The 24,597-nt window shown below is 41.7% G+C and overlaps 1 pseudogene across 1 annotated transcript in view; it reads right to left on the reverse strand.

Annotated features, from left to right (window-relative positions):
• LOC101312514 overlaps window positions 1–24,597 on the reverse strand; it is a 56,184-nt pseudogene that overhangs the window by 25,956 nt on the left and 5,631 nt on the right. The gene's annotated exons all lie outside the window — the stretch shown is intronic.

Genomic DNA, 24,597 nt, shown 5'->3' on the forward strand with positions numbered 1-24,597 from the left:
ATAAGACATATCTACTATTTTCATTAGAAATGTCTACCATTTAGATGAGAAAATCACATAAAAGTAAACTTTCTGGAATATAAATAGTTCTTGAGATTAAACCAACCGAAGGTAAAAGTTGTAAAGTCTACATTTAACATAAGACACATCTACTATTTTCATTAGAAATGTCTACCATTTAGATGAGCAAAATCACAAAAAAGTAGACTTTCTGGAAATTAAAAATGGTTCTTCAGATTGAACCCATTAAAGGCAAAAGTTGCGAAGTCTAAATTTAACATAAGACACATCTACTATTTTCATTAGAAATGTCTATCATTTAGATGAGTAAAATCACATAAAAGTAGACTTTCTGAAAATCAAAATGGTTCTTGAGATTGAACCCCATTAAAGGCAAAAGTTGCAAAGTCTACATTTAACATAAGACACATCTACTATTTTCTTTAGAAATATCTACCATTTGGATGAGCAAAATCACACCAAAGTAGATTTTCTGGAAATCAAAATGGTTCTTAAGATTAAACTCATTAAAGGCAAAAGTTGCAAAGTCTACATTTTATATAAGACACATCTACTGTTTTCATTAAAAATGTCTACCAATTAGATGAGCTAAATCACACCAAAGTAGACTTTGTGGAAATCAAAATAGTTCTTGAGATTGAACCCATTGAAGGCAAAAGTTGCAAAGTCTACATTTAACATAAGACATATCTACTATTTTCATTAGAAATATTTACCATTTAGATGAGCAAAATCACATAAAAGTAGACTTTCTGGAAATCAAAATGGTTCTTGAGATTGAACCCTTTAAAGGTAAAAGTTACAAAGTCTACATTTAACATAAGACACATCTACTATTTTAATTAGAAATCATTTGGATGAGCTAAATCACACCAAAGTAGACTTTCTGTAAATCAAAATGGTTCTTGAGATTGAACTCATTAAAGACAAAAGTTGCAAAGTCTGCATTTAACATAAGACACATCTACTATTTTCATTAGAAAAGTCTACCATTTAGATGAGTAAAATCACATAAAAATAGACTGTACTTATATAATGATAGGCGGATAGCATTTAGTAATGTGTAACTTATATATGGATTGTGGCTACAAATCTGCAATGTAATTATATAGGGCTGGGCATAAAACCCGACAAAGAAAAAAAAAACCTGGCTAAACCGACCCGGGGTTGGGTATAAAACCAGAAAAAGAAAATAAAACCCGGCTAAATCGACCCGGCCCGACTGGTCCGGGCTAGGCTTTTTCTCGGTCTTAATTAGTTTTTTGGCTGGTCCAGTCCGGTCCCAGTTTAAGCCAGTCTAGGCCCGGTCCCTAATTTTGAGAGTCCGAAAGCCCAGATATATATGAGATATTGTTACTTCTTATGGTTCTACACTATTATTATAGTAGGCATGACTACGTAGGATTTCCTCTCTACACAACTATATTTTGAAAAGAGATCGATTCATTCCTTTTTATTATATAGAACCCTATTATTTTTATTATGAATAGAGCCACTAAAACTAAACATGTATTATTATGGCTATTATTATTTTAATAAGGCCTAATCGTGAAAAGAATGAGATTGATTCAATCTTTCTCATCTCATATTCTCATGTCCTCAGTTCCCATCTCTGTTTCTTAGACGAAGTCCTTGACATTCAACTCTTAGTTCTCTGCCTCTCTCGTCTCTCCAGCCTCTTATTCACTTTCTCCAGCCTCAATTCCCTTATATGAAAGTGACGATGAGTTGTTTTCTAAGGAAATTGATGAGAGCTCTGGTCAAATTACGGAGGAAATTGAAAAGTGCAACGATTGTGTGCTCAAGAAGAAGAGAGGCTTATCTCCGCTTGTGGTTTGCGGCGGCGAGAAGCGAGGCGGCGAAGATGGCTTGTTCCCAGACCCAAGCTGGTTATGGAAATCGAGTTGCAAATTGATATAATGGGCTGGTGTTCTTTGGGTAAACTGGGTGGTCTTTTTTATTTTTTTGGGGTTGTGTTAGGTTTTGCTAATCTCTCTCTCCGATTTAGATCTCGAGTTGAGATCAGTTTTTCTGAGCAGTTGTTTTTTGGTCCACTTAGTCTTTTGGGAGATGATTTGCAGATTACCTACTTTCTATCAAATTAGCAACGCCGGAGAAAGATGAGTGCTTGGTCGGAGTGGAGAAGGACCGGCGAGACCGGTCGGGTCTTTACCGATCCGGGCTTTCATCGGGCTTTGTGTTCAGAAACAACTAGCCCGGCCCGGTGTATCACTGACCGGTCCGGGCCCGGTTTTTGAAAATACGGTGCCGGTCTGGGACCGTGCCTAGCCCTATAATTTTATAATAATATAACTATTGTACGTTTTTAGTTTACATTGTTGTTATATACTTAATTATAATCTATTAGTCTTATACTCTTATATATAGAAAATTAGTTAAGGACTAGTTAAGTTCTTGTAATTTAGTAATTGTAAAATAATATGATTGGAGTTGACTTGTTTCTTGTTAGGAAATGACGGGTACTACTTCTTCCGGAGAGTTGAATACAATGTCAGAGATTGAGATGTCTTTGAAGCGTAAATCCGAGGATGTTGGATGGAAATATAATGCATTGGTGAACCCTTCAAATGTAGACAAGGTGAAATGCAAGTTGTGTGGGAAAGTATTTAGTGGTGGAATATATCGGCTTAAACAACATACTGCCCATGTGAAAGGGAATGCGACTCCGTGTAATAAGTCTTCAGATGAGGTTAAGAAGAAGTCTAATAAGGATTGTAGTCGGTTGTGTATAAAACAACCTCCCAAGCCTGTAAACCAGCAAACATTCCACCACAACCGAGGCCGCCCTAAGGTTCCCGCCCATAAGTAGGGTGGGCCGGGCTCAACCTTGATGGTAATGCTGGGCTTGGAATGACTACAGAAGGCATAAGGGAGGTCTACATTTGATGCAGCAAACAAGGGTAAATGTCCCACATCGATTTCCAAGCAAAGTGAACCCACGCTGGGCCATAAATATGGCCCAGCCACTAGCTTGTCAGGTATTATTATCTATCCTAGTAATTACATTCTACCAACAAATACTGACTTAATCATCGGAGGAGGAAAGACCGGAAGCCCCCGGTCATCCTTTTGTTTACAGGTCAACGGGAGGATAGCCAGCCACCTACCAGACACGCCTTCAGCATCTACAACCCTATCCAGGATTGTACAAAAACATGTGGCGCCATCTGTGGGAACTTGTTCCCGGATGAAATGCGGGATGAAGGACCGCCGCCTTTGCTTGAGCCGATCCCGAAAGTCCAAGCCAGAAGACCGGGAGAGATGGAAGATACCCTAAGAGCTATTCAGGATAACGTGACGAGTTTAGCTGAACGAATTTTGGATGCCGAGAGAAGGGGGACACGTAATCCAACCTGCGCGAGTTTTGAAGAAAGGGGGGACCGTTCACAAGAGCAATCACCCAGTCCGTCCAGTCGAACATGGCCAAACCGTTTAAACTTAGCTATAATGGGGATCATGATCCTCATCTTTTCCTCGATAGTTTCAAGTCTCACACAAACGCAAAAGGGTACTCGGATGCAATATGCTGCAACATGTTCCAAGAAACCTTAGCAGGGGAAGCATTTAGTTGGTTCTACGAGCTCCCGTCGAACTAGATTGATTGCTTCCGACAGCTGGCTGATAAGTTTGTCAATAGGTTCATCCTACGGACGGACGGGCAGAACACCGCCCAACTGTTCAAAGTGAATCAAGATAGGGGAGAGGAATTGAAAGCTTTTATGAACCGCTGGCAAGGAGCCATAGCCAGAGTCAGGAACTTTGACAAAAAGGTTGCGGAGGAGGCGTTCATTCAAGGGTTGCTTCCCGGGAAGTTTCTGTATGTAGTAAAGATCGAAAATCCGCAAGGCTACGACGAGCTTATAGAAATAGCGATCAGGCATGCCCATGCAGACCATTATACTTATGGGGGGACCTCGGCCGGGAAAAAGAAGATCGAGGGGAGAGAAGGAGGATTGCCGGTGCAAGTGGTTCAAGAGGTTAGATCCTGGACGAGAGAGCAAGAACCAAACTCGTACTTATTCGGAAAGAGGCACAAGGAAAGTGGACGGGAGGAAGGCAGGGAAGCAGTATAACATTCAAGGGAAGACAAAAGGCCCCTACCAAGATACCGGATATGCAAGGGCGGCGCCGGCAAGCAAAGAGCATTTGGAAGTGTATGGGACGATGAACACCATCCATGGCGGGTCTTGTATAGATAATAGGAGCAACAAGACAAAACAACAGTGTATGGGAATCAGGGATGGTCGGGAAGTTTTCGCCTTTGGAAGTAGCAATAATCAGCAAGTAACCATCGGTTGGAAGTCTGTTACCTTCCTAGAAGAAGAAGAGGAGGGGATAAGGCCGCACGAGGACCCGTTCCTGATAACATTGCAACTCCATCACTATATCACGAAGAAGATCCTGGTTGACATGGGAGCTTCAGTCAACGTGTTATTCAGGAGTGCCTGGAAATGATTGCATCGAAGAAGTAACAAGTTGATGCAAGACCATGAGCCGTTAATCAGTTTCTCAGGCGATGTCGTTCAGCCCCTTGGATTGGACAGTTTTGGAGTAAGCATGGAAGGCCGAGTTAGAGTCGCCCGGGCGACAGTGGAATTCATCGTGGTGGAATGCAAGTCGTCCTACAACGGGATCTTAGGAAGGCCCACATTATGGAAGCTAAAGTCATTTGTTGCCGACCACATGTTAATGATAAAGGTCCTAACCCCAACAAGAGTCATTACGATCTGGGGAGATCAGGAGGCGGCAAGGAGTTGTTATGCAATAGACAACGGGAGGAAAATGTCAGAGGTTCTGTCGGCAAGCCAAGGACATTCCTGGGATATCAAGTGGTATCGTAACACACCAACTAGGGATCGAGAAGGGATTCCCTCCGGTGCGACAAAAGCGAAGGACGTTTAAGCTAGAGAAGTATGAAGCATTGAGGGGGAAGTGCAAAAATTGATAGACATCAGGTTTATACGGGAGGTTAGATACCCCCAGTGGCTGGCCAATGTGGTCGATCATGGTTCCAAAGAAGTCAACAGGACAATGGAGGATGTGCATGGATTATTCAAATCTCAACAGGGCATGCTTAAAGGAAAGCTTCCCGCTGCCACACATAGATCAACTGGTGGACTCCATGTCCAAGTTCGAATTGTTGAGCTTCATGGACGCCTACGCGGGCTGTAACCAGATAAAAATGGATTCGAGGGATGAGGAGCACACAGCTTTCACGACAGACAGGGGGCTATATTGCTACAAGGTCATGGCCTTTGGATTAAAGAATGTGGGAGCCACCTACCAGCGGCTGATGAATGTCATGTTCGCCGAGTACCTCGAGAAAATAATGGAGGTATATGTCAATGACATGCTGGTCAAAAGTCTAACGGCCGAGGAACATGTGGGGCATATGGAGGAAGTCTTCGAGGTGATATTGAGGTACGGGATGAGACTGAACCCTCAGAAATGCATATTCGGGATGATCAAAGGGAAATTCCTAGGTCATATAATCAGCAGGAGGGGGATAGAAGCCAACTCGGAGAAGATCCAAGCCATCTTGGACATGTAAAGACCCAAGGAAAGGAATGAGGTGCAGTCGTTGGCCGGAAGATCGTTGCCCTAGCCAGATTCGTATCATGACTCACGGATAAGTGTGCCCCTTTCTTCAGCTGTTGAGAGACCAACATTGTAAGGAGATAGTATGGGACCCGAGCAAGAAGAGGCTTTCAAACAGATAAATGCATACCTCACGTCCGCGCCAGTTTTGTCAAAACCGGTCTAGGGCGAGATGCTTTACCTGTAATTGCAACATCGCAGACGATAGTCAATTCGGTGCTAATAAGAAAAGAGTCTGAAATCAAGCATGCGGTGTTGTACGTCGGGAAGGGATTCACACCTGCAGAGAGCAGGTACCCGGACGTTGAAAAATTAGTCTTAGCGCTCATCGTGACCGCCAGAAGACTTAGGCACACTCGATAACCCTTTATACAACCACCCCCTGAGGCAGATCATGCAAAAGCCAGAGATCAGCGGGAGGCTAGTAAAATGGGCGATAGAGCTGGGAGAGTTTGACAACCACTATCGGCCGAGAGTAGCTATCAAGGGCCAAGTAGCAGCAGACTTAATATCCGAGCTCACGCCGATGAAAGTTGTGGGGGAGTCATCCGAGCTCACACCCATGGAAGTGGTGGGAGAGTTATCCGAGGTCGCCCTGGAGGGAAGTGATCCCGGAGCGGCCAAGGAGGCGCACAGTGAGGAGCCACCGGCACCACTTTGGAAGCTTTTTGTTGACGGCTCGGTGACGAGAAATAAAAGTGGGGCGGGAATAATATTGGAGACCCCCGATGGATTCAAGCATGAGTATGCCTTGAAATTCCAATTTAAGACCTCAAACAAAGCGGCAGAGTATGAAGCCTTGATTAGTGGATTGCAGCTCGCCCGAGATATTGGCGTGGAGAGAGTGGAAGTGTTTAGTGATTCAGAGTTGGTTGTAAATCAAGTCAACAGGAGCTTCGAAGCAAAGGAGCCTCAGGTGAACTCTTACCAAGCATTGTCAAAAGCCTTCATGCAGCGGTTCAAGTCGGCCTCTCTCTTTCACATCCCGTAGAAGGAAAATAGTAATGCAGGTGCCCTTGCCTGGCTAGCCACCAGAGGGCCTGGGAAAGGAAGAAAGAAGGCAAGGATTGAGGTGTTAGGAAAACCGAGCATAAGTAAAACCATCTCGAAGATATTCATGGTTGAAGTAGGACTCGGAGAGCCTACATGGATGGACCCCATATTTGAGTTCATGAAGGATGGGGTGCGCCCGGAGGACAGGCGACAAGCACGAAAATTGCAATCGAGATGTGTTAGGTACACACTCATGAACGGGAAGCTATATCGCAGAGGTTACAGTTTTCCAAACCTGAAGTGCGTAACAGAAGAGGAAAGAGAGGTGATCATGGGAGAAATACATGAGAGGGTGTGCGGGAATCACTCTGGATCCCGGTCGTTGGCACATAAGGCACTTCGAACAAGGTTCTTCTGGCCCAACATGGGCGCCATGGCGGATAAAATGTCGGCGAGATGCCATAAATGGCATTTGCATGCTAACGAGATACACTCCCCTCCTATATATCGCTCTGTCAATACTACTGTCGCCCTGGCCTTTTGCACAGTGGGGTTTAGATCTCATCGGGATACTGTCAAAGACACCAAGGCAGTTCAAGTACGTAATAGTGGCAGTTGACTATTACACGAAGTGGGTGGAGGCGGAGCCCCTGAGGAAGATAACAACCAAGTGTGTGAAGAATTTCCTGATGAAAAACATATATTGCAGATTCGGTGTCCTGGAGACAATCATCACGGACAACTGAACACAATTCAACAATACCATCTGATTGAGTTCACGAAGGAAATGAGCACCAAGATGGTCTTCGCATCGGTGGCACACTCACAAACCAATGGTCAGGTGGAGGCAGTTAACAAAATCATTAAAAAGCTTTTGAAGAAGAAGCAATATTCTAAAAAACGCAGCGTCAGCCCACCGTTCCGTTTTCCCACTAATCGTTCAATCTGGGCGCCAACACGAAAAATGGCCACCTAGGCGGGATAGGTGGCGCCTAGGCGGGCTAGGCAGCGTCTGGGCGGCCTGATTATTTTTTTTTTGAATCAAAACACATTAAAGCCTAATTTGTTTATTTCAAATTATTATTTTTATTTCTACGAACATAGTAGTTGACCATTTTATTTATTTTTGAAGTATATTTGCTATTTTAGAACATTATAATGCATTTTATAAATTTATTTTTATATTTTATTTGCTATTAAAAAATAAAAAATACGGAAAATACAAAACCGCCTACGCGTCCGATTAATCCTCTAGGCGCTAGGCGCTGGCTGTCCGCCCGACTAGCGCCTAACGTTTTTAAGAACATTGAGAAGAAGTTAGATGACGCCAAGGGTTTGTGGGCACAGAAGCTACGAGAGGTATTATGGGCAATCAGAACCACAACAATAGAAGCAACGAGAGAAACCACTTTCTCCTTGGCCTTTGGCATGGAGGCTGTACGTCTTGCCGATCGAGACGTCAATACCATCGAGAAGAGTCGAGAACTTTGATGCCACAACCAATAAAGAAGACCTCCAATTGAATATTGACCTCATCGAGGAAATGAGGGAGAGAGCAGACTTGCACAACCAAGTCTATAAGCAGCGAGTTGCACGCCATTACAATAGCAAAGTCAGGGCCCGGACGTTGGAACTAGGGGACTGGGTAATGAAGAAAATCATGACCAAGACGGCGGCCTTAGATCCAACCTGGGAAAGACCGTACGAGATTGTTGAAGAGGTCGGCCCAACAACTTTCTTTCTCTAGGATCAGGATGGGGTGGTCACCGGGCACCCCTAAAATACAGAGCACTTGAAATTCTACCCAGTGTAAAAAGGGGACGAGACTCATCTTTGTAAAATGTATATTTGTAAGTATTCCTGCCCCCGGGAGAACAACATGTCCCGGAGGAGGCCTCCATTGATTTTGAAAGACTTAATACAGGAATCGGGAAGTTTAATTCAAACAGTAATGATTGAATATTTCACCAGGAGGCATAAGTTAAAAAAAAAATTCTCAAGTAATATCGAACGGGATAGGTAAACCACCAGGAGGCATAAAAAAAATCCCGAGTAATATCGAACGTGATAGGTAATCCACCAAGTAATATCGAACGGGATAGGTAATCCACAAGGAGGCATAAGTTTAAAAAAAAAATCTTGAGTATTATCGAATGGGATAGGTAATCCACCAGGAGGCATAAGTTAAAAAAAAATTCCGAGTAATATCGACCGGGATAGGTAATCCACCAGGAGGCATAAGTTAATAAAATCCCGAGTATTATCGAACGGGATAGGTAATCTACTAGGAGGCCTAAGTTAAAAATAAAAATAAAATCCCGAGTAATATGGAACGGGATAGGTAATCCATCAGGAGGCATAAGTTAATAAAATCCCGAGTATTATCGAACGGAATAGGTAATCCACCGAGAGACATAAGTTATTAAAATCCCCAGTAACAAGCGGGACAGGCATAATAATATTATATAACACGGGAGAGGTGCAGGCAACAAAGGATGAACAAGGCATAATATATCAAAACCCAGAATGCCGGGGAATATACCACCAATGAGTATTTACAAAAGCACCCGGGATGTATCATCACCAGGATAGGGCAGAAGACCATTGTCTTACAAAAGAAACAAAAAAAGCTAAGTACAACTTATGCCTCACTGCCGTCTTCTTCCTCGTCCTCGGACGACTCGGCCAGGATGTCGTTGTCATCAGCGCCCTTCTCAGTAACCTTCTCGGACGGCTCGCCTATCAACCCCCCTGTGCTCTCAGGCTCTTTCTCGGCAGCCGCCTTAGACTTCGCCTCCCTCTCCTTGGCCTCCCGAGTAGCGATCAAATCGATAGTCATCTTTGCCTTGTCCACATACCCAAGGTGGCTCCATTCACCAAACTTCTCAGTGATGCCACCCTCCCGGGCTGCCTTGAGCATGACCTTCAGCTCGTCCGACTCTTTGATCTTGGCAATGGCAAGCTCGCCTTGAGCGGGAATCTGGCCCTGCAGATCGACTATTTGGTCATCTCTTTCCTTTAGCTTAGACCACAGCTGAAGCGATCTTCATCCGATCTAGCTCGATACCCTTCAGGTCGCCCACCATGCTGCGGACTCGTCCAATATCTGCCGGATGGGGGTCTTTCAGATCTGGGGAAGAGCAGGAGCGAGAGCGCTCAAAGTTACTAGGTTGCCTACCGAGGAACCTGCCAACTTCTGCTTCTTCTGGGGTGGCGAGGCGCCAGTCACGCTCAGGCCAGTCAAAGTCACGCCCACATCCCATTGAGACTTCGACTTCTTGGACAACGGCTTCTTCTTCTTCTCGCCCAAGTTGACGTTGACAATGTCACCAGTCCTCGCGGGCCCCTCTGTGTCAGAAGCCGGCTTCCCGTACCTTTCATCGGGAATCTCCAGAAGCATAGGAGTCTCCGAAACTCGAGCGGTAGAGTCCGCGAGGTTCACTTCAGTATGTGACGCCACCTTCCTAACCTCCAGGAGGTCGCTCAGCAAGTCAAAGTCCGAATCCATGTCGCGCATGTGTGAGGGACGGGGTTTACGCTTGGAAACCTTAGCTGTCAACAAACACAACAGTCAAAAAAAAAAAGAGGAAACAGAGAAAAAACACAAGTATAAAACAACAATCGAGAGACATTTAACCGGGAACCCTACCAGGCATTCGGCCGAGTTCACAGTGAACTAGCACACCCCACCGAGTCAAGTTGTACGAGTTGCAATCCTCATCCGAGGGCCAGGCTACAAATATCTGAGCAATCAGACGCCTCTTGATCTCTGACAACGAGAAAGACTGATCCCGAGTGTATCTAAACCGGTTGGGAGCAACGTACGTGGGGCAGTTCCTTTGCCACCGACCACCTGCAAGCACGACCTTTGAACGCCAGTTGTTATTGATGGAAGTAGGAATATCCGTAACGGGAGGAAAATAATCTCGAGCGGAGAACGAAACACACCCGCTGTAGTTTTGCTTCTTCAAGTACGACAGACGGTAGAGAGCCATAAACTCGTTGATAGTTGGCTACCCCATGTCGGACAAGTAGTACATACAGCACAGGGAAAGCAACTGGCACCACTGGTTGGGAGAGATCTGCCCAGGAGCTAGCTGAAACATGCTCAGCAGGTACTGCACATATTGAGAAAACGGGAGAGAGAAACTGTTCCTGAACATGTTGTCGTACACAGCAACGAAGCCGTCTCTCAGACAGCACGTCAGCTCGCCTTCATACAGCCCACGGAGGGAAACCATGGGCGGGATGTCCCAGTCTTCCTGGAATTGTTTTATCTCGGCCGAGGTCATGCTACTCTCTGGCTCATCGCACACGGTGCCATCCTTCAAGATATATCGCCTTGCCGAACTTACGACGTTGGTCATCAGGACACCGTGTAAAACTCCAGGTGACCAGTCAACATCCCGGGCGGGTACGCCATAGGTTAACTCTTCATGCCTAGACGAAGACAATTCACCCAAGTGAGATGGTCGACTTATGTACTCTTCCATCCTCTCGTCGTCATCCACTATAGGCTGAGAGGATGTGCTAGCCCCGCTTAAGTCAGTCGTACTTTGGGAATCCATTTACCCTAGTATAACAAACCCTAAGATCTATTAGTATATGCTGCCGAGAACAAGCGCAAAGTGCACAGCTTAACACAACCTAAACCCAGAAATCCCTAGAATACCAAAATCCCCAATTTTACCCAAAACCATCACAAAAAGCAACACAACACAAAAGCAAAATCAGAGGCATACACAAAGTGTAGCAGAACGAAGAAAAAGCAGCGCAGAAGCTTACCAGATTTTCGACGTAGCAGCAATGCCGGAAACTCAGAGGACCGGTAGCACCTCGCAATGGCAGGGATCAGCGGCGGCACAGCAAAAGGACGTGAAACAGGCAGAGAAAACGGAAAGGAGAGAAGCCAAAGAAAGCGACCAAAGTGAGAAGAGAAGTAGAGAAACCAGAGAGAGCGACCAGAGTGAGAATGAGTGAAGACAAAAAGGGGGGAAGAGTTTATACTCAGAAAGTGGGAAGTCGCCTCGATCCACGAACCGGCGCATTAAAAAACCAATTAACAGTTAACGAGGAACCCCTACCCGTCGGATGAAACCGCAAGATGATGCCACATGGCTCAAACCCTCTTACCTTCTTGAAGAAGGAAAGAATGAAGCGACGTGCATTATTTGCTCGTCAGTTATCCTCAGGAATATGGCGACATCTGGCAAACATGCATTTAATACACCTGCCACAGCAACGCAAAAACTTCAAAGTGAAAGACCCATCTCGGGTGAGTGTCACCGAGACAGTAACACCTAGTAAAAGACATCTCGGGTGAGCATCACCGAGATCGTAACACCCACTAAAAGACATCCTCCCTTTAAAAACGGAGCAAGTGGCTTGATAAACAACGGACGGCGTTAACACCCCATCACTCGAGTAGTAACACCGGATATGGAAAAGGCTCGCTACCTTTGTCTATGGACAATGTAACACCCATTCAACCCACGTCATGAGTCCGAACTTAGGGGGACCATGGGCGGGAGCCCATTAGAAATATACTGGTCTAGGGGCTAATTTTAGCAAGTCCCCACTTAAGATGTGTCTTGAACGGGAACTTGGGGGACTTATAGTCGGTTGTGCATAAAACAACTTCCCAAGTCTGTAAACTAGCAAGGATTCCACCACAACCGAGGCCGCCCTAAGGTTCCCGCCCATAAGCAGGGTGGGTCGGGCTCAACCTCGGTGGTAACGCTGGGCTTGGAACGACTGCAGAAGACATAGGGGAGGTCTACATTTGAAACAACAAACAAGGGTAAATGTCCCACATCGGTTTCCAAGCAAAGTGAACCCACGCTGGGCCATAAATACAGCTCATTCACCAGCTTGTCAGGTATCATTAACTACCTTAGTAATTACATTCTACCAACAGATACTGACTTAATCATCGGAGGAGGAAAGGCCAGAAGCCTCCAGTCATCCTTTTGTTTACAAGTTAACAGGAGGATAGCTAGCCACCTACCAGACACGCCTTCAGCTTCTGCAACCCTATCCAAGATTGTACAAAAACAAGGCTATTGATGATGCACAAATGAAGAAGAGAATGAAGAATCAACGTGAAGTGGAAGTGAGGCAAGAGGTTATTGTTGAAGAGGATGAAAAAGTAGAAGGGAGTCTAGGGCCAAGAAAAGCTCCCCGTACTCTTGGGCCTATAGATAAGTTTGCATCCGTCATCGATCCAGATTCTTCATTGAGTGGAAGTAAGAAGACAAGACAACAAAATATCAATGATGCACTTTGGAAGCAAAGAACACATCAAGTGCATCAATATTTAGCTCGATGGGTGTATGAATCCGGTATTCCTTTTCATGCTATTGATAATGATAGCTTCAAAAGGTTTGTGGAAGCAGTTGGTCAATTTGGCCCGAGTTACAAACCTCCAACTCAATACCAATAGTTGCTCCATTATGACCGATGCTTGGACAGATAGGAAAAGAAGAAGTATCATGAATTTGTGTGTCAATTGCAAAGAAGAAATTACTTTTCTTTCTTTGAAAGAAGCATCAGATGATGCACAAACCAGTTCCTATATGTTTGAGTATGTGGACAAGTGCATTGAAGAAGTTGGGCCGGAACATGTAGTTCAAGTGTTAACGAACAATGCTTCAAATAATATGGCGGCGGGTGACTTGTTGAAGTTGAAGAGGCGAAACAATATTTTGGACATCATGTGCAACCCACACCTTGAACCTTATGTTTCAAGGAATTGGGAACCAACCTAGATTCAAAGGGGTGATTGGGAAGGCCAAGGCATTCACCATCTACGTACATTTATGCACATCATAAGATATTATCATTGATGAGGAGGTTTACTAAGAAAAAAGATATAGTGAGGCCGGGAGTCACTAGATTTGCAACGGCTTCCTTACATAGTTTGATGGAGAAGAAAACTGAGTTGAGTGCTATGGTTGCCAGTAGTGAATGGAGTGCAAGCAAGCATTCAAAGAGTGCAAAGGGGAGAGTGGCATTTAGTACCGCTTTGAGTGCCGCTTTTTAGAATGGGGTAACTCTTTGCTTGAAGGTCTTTGCTCGTTTAGTTAAGGTGTTTCGCCTTGTTGATGGAGATAAGAAGCCCTCTATGGGTTTTGTGTATGGAGAGTTACAAAGAGCAAAATAGGAGATTAAAGAGGCATTCAAGAATCAAGAACTTCACTTTCGCCCAATTTTGGATATAATTGATAGGAAAGGTCATGATCGATTAGATAGTCCACTTCATTTGGCAGGCTACCTATTGAACCCTTATTATACTTATAATGATCCGAGCATAGAAAATGATAATGTGGTGATGAATGGGTTTTTCACTTTTGTGGAATTATTTTTTCCCGATGACTATGTATGCCAAAATCATCAAGGTGACAAATATAGAGTTATTGAAGTACATGAAGAAAGAGGATGCTTTCGGAAGAGCATTGGCTACTATGTGATGCACAATAAATGATGATACTTATGATCCGGGTAAAAACTAATTAATAAATATATATATATTTTTTTACCATATGATCTTATTAATTAATTTATCTTCACTATATTGATTGTTTGTTTTTCTTTTTATTTTTGTGTTTGCTAGTTGTTAAATTGTTATTGTTTTTGGTTAATTTTCTTTAGTTGGATGGTGGCATCTTGATGGAAATGGTGTGTCTAAATTACAAAAAATGGCTAAAAGGATTCTGTCTTTGACTACAAGTTCATCCGGTTGTGAGAGAAATTGGAGCACTTTTGAAGGGGTTAGTATTTAGTAAGTTATTGTGTACTTATTTAGTTATTGTCTATGTAAATGTCTAACTATTATTTTTCTATCTAGATTCATATAAGGAAAAGGAATAGACTAGACACCGGAAGGTTGAACAATTTAGTCTATGTCCAATTCAATTCAAAGATCATCAACAAGAAGAGAAGACAAAAGGAGAAGGGAGTGGATGTGCTACTTGCTAATGAGGCTAGCTAGTATGGCACAAGGATTGATTGTTGAGGATGGTGATAAAGATGTTGATTCAGATCTTATCAATGACATGGTTGGAGATGAACTGGGAGTTGATAGTAGCGCTCCACCTAGGAGAAGTGCTTGGATCCAAGAAGTAAGAGAACTTGGTGAAGAACTTGAAGAATCGGATGAAGAAGAAGAGGAGGGTGATGAGATGGATTTTGAGTTTGAGTCCGACACCGAAGGAGTAGTAGAGGGATATGGAGAAGAAGAATATGTGAATTCATACGTTTGCAATTTATTTTGAGTATTTAAACTGTTTTGATTGTTCACTAAATTTATTTTTATTTAAGACGTTTGTTATGCACTTGTAGAAGTTGTAAGCTTTGTCGGCTTGCGATATTTACATTTAAACATTTGAAATATGTTATTGTGAAGTTGTTGTGCTGTGATTAATTGATTCTGATAAGCCTCCAAGAGCTAAGGGTGTTTTGAATTACAAATCATATTTGTTTGTAAATTTACATGTCGAGTTGCTCATTTTTGGAGAAAGGTCATGCCAAAATTTTGATATTTATTTATATTTTACTAATATTAAATATTATATTTATTAATAAATATGAAGGAAAAAAAATCGCCTAGTCCCTGCCTAGGCTGTCCAGGCACTAGGCTATGGGTCACCACCTACCTAGCGCTTAGCGCTTTTTAGACCTTGGTTACTAATATCAGGAGTACAATCATGTATCACAAAAAAAAAATTAGATTCTTTTTTTTTGGAATAGAACTCTTGATTCAGAAGCTAACAAACATATCAACTCATTCTGAATTTTGTGGCTAAGATAATGAGGATATAACTTTTTTTCAAGATGCTCCTCCATCACTGAGTCCCACTATGCAATCATCTCAATGGCAGCCAAAAAGTTTCTATTGCTATGCTCATAAATCTCTCATTGCAACCACAAAATGATAAGTTCTGTTTAGCCAAAAATCTCACAAGTGAAATAAATCGACATAACATCATTCTCCAATGCACTTTTGCCTTCTTGATTTGATCTTGAATAGCATGATCAATTGTTGTAGCCTTTTATAATCTCCAGCGCAACTCAAACCAACATGCATAGTAATTGACATGCTCAATACTTGTCTCATGCTCTTTAAGTTTGCTACTAAGATGCTCCCAATCACAATATCCCACATTTGCTAGTTCACTTGGTTGAGGCCCCATTTTAAACAATTTGCAACATAAACAAAATGTTTTGTCAATTGCTTTTGAATACACCAACCAGTGAGACCTTTGATTTGTATAGAAGTCCAAAGAGAAACGTCTCTTTGATTTGTCTTTGACTCGTTGAGACCTTTCTATGTTAATACATCTCTTATAGGACCTTTTTCCGTTACTGATCCTTCCACTTAAGATCTAAATTTTCTCATTTTCTTAGATCAAAGATGTCAAGCGGAATTGATGAACTTCGTTCTTCATTCACTACACTAACAACATCATCACTTTCAGAGTGAATAGTGTTATCCCCATCAATATATACTTGCATGATCAATATTATCATCATCTCCAGAGGCTGCATTACCATCATCATTATCAACATTCTCAAAGGCTAAGCCATCACTATTTTCATTTTTTTCAATCACATTTTCCTTTGCATTATTTTCCAATGCTAAACCATCATCGAAACCAGCATCTAATTCATCAGCATGATTTGGTTCATTACCTGAATCTCAAGTTGACGGATTTCCCGGTACTTTCACAACAAATCTATCAATTGCCCCTCTTTGAGAGTCAGTAACGTCTTCTACCTCTCCTTTTTTTTTTGTCGCTTCTCATGCTCGGAATGATACTTTCTAGTTGAAGAAGGATGTTTCCTAGCTAGTAGGAGGCATAGGACATTCCTAATTGTCAGTAAAGAATTAAACAAAGTTTAGTGAAATCATATTGATCAAATAGATGCTTGCATGTTCTCAATTACAATCAAATATATACTAAGTAACAAATTGATAGATTCAACGCACTACCAGGACAAGCACTTTAGCCGACGAAAAAGTTTCGGTGGCCTGTTAGCTTAATTCGTCGGCTATGGTTTCGTCGGGAAAGGGTCGTCGGCAATGACTTTAGCCGACGACACTAGAAGACGTCGTCGGCTATTATCTGGGACAATAGCCGACGAATATCTTAAATGTTTCGTCGACCATAGTCTGAGACTTTAGCCGACGATGATATTCGTTGGCTAAAGTTGCTGGTTTTTGAAAAAAAAAAAACTCATAAACTTTCGGCCACCTCCAATCACCACCAAAATTTGACAGAATCTTCCTCTCAACATTTCGAACAACTTTCTAGAAGAAGTCGAAGCCAAATTCTAAGCCTAAACAGGTCAATTGAATCAAAATATAAAAATCCCCAATTTTAAACCTAAAAACGTCAAATCTTTGATTCTCCTCACACACACCGAATCGAGCTACCAAATTCTAGGGGAATGTAGTACTAATCAAACTCAACTTATCCATATATATAACTCACCAAATGGTGACCTGAGGAAGGAGAAATTTGATCGACACCGAATCCGAACCGACAGAGTTTTGGAGCTCGATTTATCCCTCACGACGGCGTCACTCAATGCACCACTTGTCCAACAATGAAGTAGAGACGACGGCGAAGCTTTTGGGACAAGTGTGACGGTCTCCGGTGGCTTGACAGCGGAGCTAGGCCGAGAAGAAAATCCGGCAGGCGAAACAGTAACTTTTTCTGATTTTCTGACTTCTTACCATCCACCTCCTGTAAAACTCTTATATAAAGAAATTTACCCGACGAAATTCTTTATTTTCGTCGGCTAAACTCTTTTGAAAATTTTGGTTGACCGCAAAAAAATTTTTGACAATAGCCGACGAAATGATATATTTTCGTCGGTTTAAGTCCTTTGAAAATTTTCCCCCAAATTTGGTTGCCGCCAAATTTTTTTTTCGACTTTAGCCGACAACTTTTCATATATTTTCGTCGACTAAAGTCCTTTGAAAATTTTCCTCCAAATTTGGTTTACCGCAAAAAAAATTTTGACCTTAGCCGACGACTTTTTTAATATCTCGTCGGCTAAAGTCTATAATCACGAAAACGCTCATATCTCCCTCTATATTACGTAGTTTGGTCAAACCTTCCACACGAAAAACTTTTACGTAGATGAGACGCAACCGCCTATATAAAAATTTTGAGACATTTACCTTCCGACGATAGGGCTCCGCATAGGGAATAATAACGGTAAATAGTGTTGACCGCTACTATCGGCACCGAGACGTTACCCGATTTACGTGATTTTTGAACCATAGTCGTATTTCACCATTCTGAACACATCTTATTTCACGAGATTTTTGATAATTTTGCTTCATATGTAGAGTTGGTTCACAAAGTTGTATAACCTACTAAACAAGTTATATAACATTAGTAGACACGTTGTGGTTCCGATGACTAAAATTCACAAACCAAAATTCGACCGTCAGATATGATCATTCTGATGAAAGATGTCTATGGTAAAAAATTCAACTGGATCCGACAACGTTAAGGGCTCGATCGAAACGGTCAACCATAATCCATCGTCACTTATCACACGAAAACGCTCATATCTCCCTCTATATTAGATAGTTTGGTCAAACCTTCCACATAAAAAACTCTCACGTAGATGAGATGCAACTGCCCATATAAAAATTTTGAGACATTTACCTTCCAACGATAGGGCTCCCCATAGGGAATAATAACAGTAACTAGGGTTGACCACTACTATCGGCACCGAGACGTTACCCGGTTTACGTGATTTTTGAACCATAGCCGTATTTCACCATTCTGAACACATCTTATTTCACGAGATTTTTGATAATTTTGCTTCCTATGTAGAGTTGGTTCACAAAGTTGTATAACCTACTAAACAAGTTATACGACATTAGTAGACACGTTGTGATTCCGATGACTAAAATTCACAAACCAAAATTCGACTATCAAATATGATCATTATGACGAAAGATGTCTATGGTAAAAAATTCAACTGGATTCGACAACGTTAAGGGCTTGATCGAAACGGTCAACTCTAATCGGAAATAAGAAAACTGCATTTTGAAGCCCTAAACGGACTCGGATGGCCAAAAAGGCCCATATGTCAAGGCAAAATGATGAATTTGACTCGTATGGCCGTTACGCTTCCGGAAAGGTATCACAATAGTCAATCGGACACCAAACGCCAAATCTGCAGCATACCGGGTTTCGACTGCTCTACATCAGAGACGTTACCCGATTTACGTAATTTTTGAACCACAACCGTATTTCACCATTCTGAACACATCTTATTTCATGAGATTTTTGTTAATTTTGCTTTTATGTAGAGTTGGTTCACAAAGTTCTGTATTTGTTTAAAACCAACTAAGCAAGTTATATAACATTTTATTGTTTTTCTTTTAGCCGACGAAATAATAGTATCGTCGGCTAAAATTGTGAATAACCGACGACTTTTTTCGATAATAGCCGACGAGTAAAATACTTTAGCCGACGAGTAAAAACTTTGGCCGACGAAGGAAAACTTTAGCCGACGAAGGAAAACTTTAGCCGACGAAATTATAGTATAGTTGACGAAAAAATTTCTTTAGCCGACGAAATTTTTTTTTCGTCGGCTATAGTTGACCATAGCCGACGAAATTTTTTTCCTTCGTCGGCTAACGCGGACTTTAGCCGACGAATTATTGGTTTTTTATTTTCGTCGGCTAAAGCCTTTCTTCTGGTAGTGAACATAATAGAACATCAAAATAGAATTTATGTATAAAAGTCAGATAATCAAAACAATACCTTTTAGAGGATGGCAGAGGAGAGGTTGATCTTGATTCTATGAGTAAATGTAAATACAAAATTCTTCACTCTTGAATTTGGCAAGTGATTCAGGTAATCAATTCTATTAAAAATTCTAATGGCTTTGCATGTCGTTGAATATCAACTCTAATGGCTCTGCATGTCTCCAGCAATTCTGTTATCTGCGACATTGTTCTACAGTAGACTGTTTATGTTTCTTAAAAAAAAATGAAACCAAAAATTAAATGTACGTATACTATCGATCCTTTATTACATTATGGAACAAGCATTTGGATTCTCATCACTGAACATCAAAAGTAACTGATCACTCTCTTTGCAGCAATCAAACATGAGTGGATGAACAATCAATGGTCTTGATAAGTTTCCTTCATCAGACTCAGCATTTTGTTCTTCTTCCTTGTCATCAATGATCTCTACTCTCTTCCCCGTCTTTTTCCTCAATTTCTTCAAAATCTTTTCTGGGTCAATCTTCCCTGTTACGACAACCTTGTGGTTGTTCATGTCTGTTCCAAACTTCTCCACCCCTAATCGAACCCAGAAAGTAAATACAAATATAAAAAAAATTACCGATCAATTATGGTTTAGTTGTAAAGAGAGAGAAATGGGTGCAAAACAAATATCACACACCTTTAATTTTTAGTAGGGTTTTGGCCACTATTCTTTCACATGCATTGCAATGCATTGAGACTTTGAATTCTGCAACAACTACCTACATGGGTAAAAGGCCAATTGTAATCTGTGAATTTGAATATCAGTTATATTTAGTCATGGGACAGTAACTAATCTTACTTTAGCTTCTTCTTGCTCATTTTTGTTCTTCTTTCCCATTTAAACTAGTGAATGAGAAGGCAAATTACCCATACATGGTGAAAAGATGGAAACGATATATATGCATGTCTTGAAAAGGTAGTTTCAGTATGCGCTTGGTGATAGCAATTACCAATGTCCTCAATCATATAAGAGAAGTCCTTCCTTGTCGGAATATAGATTAACTATTTGCACTATATATGCTTTTCTCTAGAGGAAAAAAGGGAGAAAAATATTAACTACCACTCGAATTCTATCTGAAGGTTTTGATTAAAGGATTGATATGCACGTGTTTGAAAAATCACACGTTGGATTCAAGGTTGGGAGTCCAATACGTGAATGATCCTTTGAATTCTTGAATTTTTTCTCATACCTGAATCTCCATTAGAATTGATATTCAACGTGTGAATTTTCTCCAACCATTAAAAATTCTCCCAAAAATTCTACAAGTGATGTATGAGAGAATTTTTGGGAGAATTTTTGATGAAAAAGAATGAAGGTTTATGGGGATAGATGTCAAAAAAAAAAGAAAGGTTTGTGCTTTTCTTTTGAGTATATTATATACAAAAGGGTTGGGAGCGGATTTCACCAAACCCAAGAGAAAAAACAATAAAAAATGAGAAAAAAGAGAAAATAGAAAAAAGACAAAATCGGGGATCGAACATGAGATCTGCACGACCCAACCATCCATCACTACACTCCTTAACCAACTCGACTAAACAATTAGATGAATTATTGGGGATGTTTATTATATAAGTAATCTTTTTACAACAAAAAATAAAAAATTGGGGGCCCTTGCCAGTTGAGGGGCCTTGTGCGGCAGCTCCTCCCTGACCCAAGGTCGGCTCTAGTGACACATATCATACAAAATTAATACAAGTGCAACAAATAATGTAGCAAGGGAAGCAACAATGTGGCACACTTATTTGATTCTTATACTCTTTAAGAAGTATACAAATAGCCAGGAATACCGCGGCTCTTTTTCTCCAAACTCTCTCTCTTTTCCCACAACGGCTACGGTTAGGGTTTCAGAGGAAAACTTTGAGTTGTGCGGCGAGTCTCCAATGGCAGTGGCTGTGGCATCCATGACTGCTAGCTTGATCTCCAAACTCTCCCTTCGTCAAGAGGACAAGCCCGTGGATCTTAGTAATCTAAAGTGCCAAGGAAAGGGTTTTGTCGCACCAAGGTTCTATCTAGTGGGTAAGTTGAACTCCACCCGTGTTGTGCAATTCGATTCCTTTTGTAGTGCAGTATGCGCGTGCGATATGGAGGTTGTCTGTTCCAGTTGAAGTGCAACAAAAAGGATATCGTTTTCTCTTCACTTTCCACAATCAACGTGATCTCCTTCGTGTGAAGAAAGGAGGCCTTTGGAGTATATAGGGCGATGATCTTGGTGAAAGACTATGATGGCTTCTTGAACATCATGGCGGTGCCACTCGATTTCTTCTGGATTTGGGTCGACATCGGGGACATGCCAGCAGCTCTAGTTACATAACTGCTTGTGAGATTGGTTAGAGAGACAATCGGATCAGCCTTCAAGTAAATCGGGCGGGGATTCAGGAATGGATTGGTTCACGTGCGCATCACATTACCACTGCACACCCCTGTCTGTGTGAGCAGACGACTTATGGTTTTGCCAGAAGATGTCATCCGTGTGAATTACAGGTATGAAAGGCTTGTTGGTCTTTGTAGGGACTGCATGACCATGGCGGCGAGGCTTGCCCTAGGGCTATTGAGATGGCAGCGGCACCGGAGGGACAAACCGGAGCGGCGGGGACTGCCATGGTTCCTCCCATGGTGTTTAGGGCTTGCTCACAGCCCACTCTGGTTGTCCCGAATCTCCCTGTCCTCTTCAAAGAAAAGCCAGTGGTACAAATTAGGGAGGTCGAGCCGTTTCCTTTACCTGCTAGGGTTTCTTGTATTCGACGTGCAAGAGAAGAAGATGATGCTGACAATGGAAAAAGGGTGAAACATTCCCTAGCTATGGTGCCCCTAGAACTAAATCCAGAGGATCTAGGCTTCTCTATGGCTGCTGGTGGTGCATTGGGAATCATGAAGACATGAAAATCCTCGAAGAAACGAGGAAGACCTCGTGGTAGCAAGAACAAGAGGCAACTGTTCACAGGGGAGTCTTCATCCCTACCATGTTGGAGCCCTCTTCTGCTGATGAAACATGTGGCGAGTAGGGTGAGTAGTTCCCATCTCGAATGGGAAAGACCCCTACATCTTTAAACTAAAGACCCCTACATCTTTAAACTGAAGAGCATACCACCGCCCCTCCCCCCCTCTCTCTTTGTGTTGGAAAGGTACACTAAAATGGTCTCTAGGCCTCGATGCATGAAGCTGGGGTACTTTGGTTTATTGTTGTAGGTTATATGCTTTCTAGGCCTTAAGTTCAATTGAACATTAGTCTTTTGAGTAGTATTGATTTGAGTAGTTTTCTTTTTAGAATTGCAGACATTTTATGAGCATCGATATGTATATGGAACTGTTCTTGGATAGTCTCCTAGCTTGACCTTGTACGGTCGTATGATTGAAATCAAAGGAATTTATATGTTCCCTTCAAAAAAAAAAAAAAAGTATACTAATAGCCAAACTTGGTTGTCACAGCTCCCGAATTTATAAGGGATAGCTATGGTACTCACTAATTGATTCAATGAAACTTCTTTTCAAAAAAGAAGAAAAAAGGAAGAACAAAGAAAGTGCCGCAGGGATGTTAAATGCTAAACTAACAAGGATTGCCATCTGAGAATTACAAATGTTTTTACAACACCTCTAGTGCGTTTAAGATAACCAAAGCGTTGGAACTTGGAAGTGCTCAGATAATCAGATTCCTATATATTACGATCAGTGGAGTTCGATGATAAAAAAAATAGAGAGACGAGAAAGACCGGTGGAGGTAGAAAATTAGTGTTCTTTTGGTTTTCGCTTCAGTTGTGAATACTGAACAAAATGTAAGATAGCTAGCCATTGTTCCACATTAATGCAAGAGATCTTTTCTCGTAGTTGGTTAATAGATACAAAGAAGTGAAAGAACAATGCCAATGCCGAGGCTTCTTGTATTGAATGTTGACGAATAAATATGACCAAGAAAGTTACAAACTGGGAAAGTTGCCGAAGCCAATCAAAATTTACTACATACATGTATGATACAAAAAGAAAAAAGAATCGACCATCAGAGTTCTTTTCACTCTGACTTGCTGCTATAGCATCCCTGAAAAGGCTGAGCATATGCACAATGAGGGTGCTTGATCATCTCCTCTGGAAGTTAAGGTACTTGATACCATAAGCAAAGACGAAGAAGAAGAGGAGGACCCAACCAACATGAGCAACAACAACTGGTATGAGGAAGTCGTGGTCATAGCCCCAAGTCGCCTTAAGGAATTCATCCACTTTTACAGGTCCTTCAGCAGTTAAGATACTCTTATCGCTCCGATCACCAAATTGAGATGCAATGACACCGTAGATTGTCCAAGCAACTGGAGAACCCCAGTAGTACCACCTCCACCATATCGGGATTAGCTGCAAAATTGAGAATGAATATGTCAAGAATCATAACATAATTAGCAAAATTCCATGTTTACAATTGTAACATTCCTAAGAAGAGCAACTACTTCCATTTGTCTTAAGAAGAAAAGAATAAAACAAAAACAAAAAAGAATATTATAACATACGTACCGGTCTAGCAATGAGGAAACCAGAGAACAGATTCCAGAAACTCATGAAGAAGGACATGACAATTGCAGCGATTTGATGACCAGGAGTTAGGGCAACCACCATCATTCCATACATAGAGAAGTATGTAAAACACATGAATATGAAGTAGTAGAAGTACAAGAACTTCTCAATTTTGAATTCGTAGCCGATCATAGTGAACAGAAGAAGGGAATAAATGAAGGTTTGTATGGCAACATAAACCGTCTCAATGGCCACCTACGTCAAAAAATGTTCATAAAAAATTAATAAATATAAAACAAAGCAGTATATATAATTTGGTGCAAGGCAAAAACAAATACAAAAGTGAGTCTAGGTTCGAATGTCTTTACCTGAGCAAATGCATAAGGCAACTCGGAATACATTCCTGCTGCTCTTTCTCGGTAGAAAACTGTTCTCTCGATAGAAACTACAGATTGCACAGAAGAAGCGTTGCCCGCTCCAAGGAAGAGAACAGCAGAATAGGTTGCTCCCAACAGGTTAACAATATCTTGTTGTTTATGTCTGTTGAAAAATCGTAGAAGTGAGAACTCTAGGATAGAACATTTATAGAAACACGGATCTTTTAGTTTAATGTTCTTAAACTTACAGCACGTCTCCTTTGTTCCAGAAGATGACACCAAAAAGA

This window comes from Fragaria vesca, linkage group LG2, assembly GCF_000184155.1.
Source record: "Fragaria vesca subsp. vesca linkage group LG2, FraVesHawaii_1.0, whole genome shotgun sequence".
Classification (NCBI taxonomy): Eukaryota; Viridiplantae; Streptophyta; class Magnoliopsida; order Rosales; family Rosaceae; genus Fragaria; species Fragaria vesca.